Source organism: Nicotiana sylvestris, chromosome 2 (assembly GCF_000393655.2).
Source record: "Nicotiana sylvestris chromosome 2, ASM39365v2, whole genome shotgun sequence".
Taxonomy (NCBI): Eukaryota; Viridiplantae; Streptophyta; class Magnoliopsida; order Solanales; family Solanaceae; genus Nicotiana; species Nicotiana sylvestris.
Window position 1 is genome coordinate 156,811,437 of NC_091058.1, and position 1,873 is coordinate 156,813,309.

Sequence of the window (1,873 nt, forward strand, 5' to 3'; positions counted from 1 at the left end):
CTAATCGGGAAAAGACAAAGAGTCGTTTTTGAAAGCAAAATTGAAGAAACTTCGAGAAGATGCTTAAAAGTTCAGAGCAAGCATAGATCTAAAGTGGATCTGAAAAAAATCAAAAGATCTTAGAGATTAGGGTTTCAGAAAACCCAGAAAAGATGAGAAAGGCTTTGAAAGTTACCGATCTAACCAGAAGAGTCAAGGGTCTGACTCGAATGACCATGGTCGGCCGGAGAAAGGTCAAAAATGACCGGAGAAGGGCCATAAACTAAAATCGAACGAAGAGTGGACCGGAGCTCTTCATAGTCTAGCCTTGAAACCATAAGGACAAACACATAGGAGCCAGGGAAGGCTGGTACAGGTCTCCGATGACCTCGGTAGGCCATGGATTAAGGCGGATTAGGGTGGCGGCGGCTAAGATTTGACTGGTGTTGCAGAGAGTGTTTGAGAGGAAGGTAAGTGAGAAATGATAGGATTTTGGGTTCGTTTGGAATTAATTAAGGCAAGGGCGACTATTGGCCGTTGATCTGAGTGATCAATTGCCTGGATTAAAACGGGTAAGTGGGGCGGTTATGAAAATGGGTTTGGTCCTTGTCCGATGGGTTCAATTGGGTCGAGAATTGGGTTAAAATTGGGGTAGGATTTAGGCTATGATTGAAATGAATTTGGGCTATTATTTAAATAGTCAATTTCCACTTTTAAAATAATAAAAAATAATAAATTGATTTTTGAAAATAAATTAAAAGTAATAAAATGATTTATAACACATAATTATCAATTTAAAATTACTGGCTTACTTTTTATAAATGTAAACGCAATTAAATCTTAAAAGGGGCTAATATTGCAACTATATGCAATTTAGCTTTAAAAATGCTAAATAAATTTGTAAAAATATTCAAAAATATATTAGATATATTTTAGTACAAATATGAGAATCCAGTAAATGAATAACCAAAAAATAATAATTTTGGGAATTATTATTGGGTTTTTTATGAATAAAAATAGGGGAATAAATTGGTTAAAACCCTTTAAAAAATAAGAAAAAATAATAAAACATTTGGACACACTTATACATGCATACACATGCTGCTATGAAAGTATCTTGCATATTAAAAAATATATAGGGAAAAATTGGGTTTCAACAACTGCCCATCTTTACCCGGGAAGGATGAAAGAGTTGTCGGGTAAAGATATGATGGCCAATTTTGACCGAGCGGAACGGTTCGGAGAGGTTTAGGTCATGCCCTAGCTTCTGAGTTTCCTACATATCCTTGGTTTTACAGGAATCAGGCCAGATGTAGTTCAGGATCCGTTGGCGGAGTATGCCGATGGAGACTTTTTAAGAACGGACTCAATATCCAGGACGTGGTGAATGGTTAAGGTCTGATAGGGTTGCGGGAACTGGAGCGGGATCAGTCCTGCCGAGTTGGCCGTTGCTCGCTGGTTTACCTGCAAATAGGCAATACAAGCATATATTGTGCGTAAATTTAAACATGATGCACATTCCCGTCAGACCATGAATGTTGTCTTCGGATGATGAGAATGATGTCCTTAGACCATGATGTCCTGGGCCATGAAGTGTGCAATAAAGGATTCACATACCATGAAATGATGCTCTCGGGCTGTGAGGATGGTGCCTCCGAACCATGATGCCTTTGAATAATGATATGCAAAAAACTAAAAGGGATCCTCAGGCCATGACATGGTGTTCTCGGGCTATGAAAATGGTACCTCCGAACGATGACGCATTTGGATAATTTGGCGATCTTTCAGCCTATGAAGTGTAGTGTGTGGAGATCTTTCATCTCATGAGATGCAATAAGTGGCGATCTTTCAGCCATGCGGCGATCTTTTAGCCATGCAATACGGTAGGTAGCGA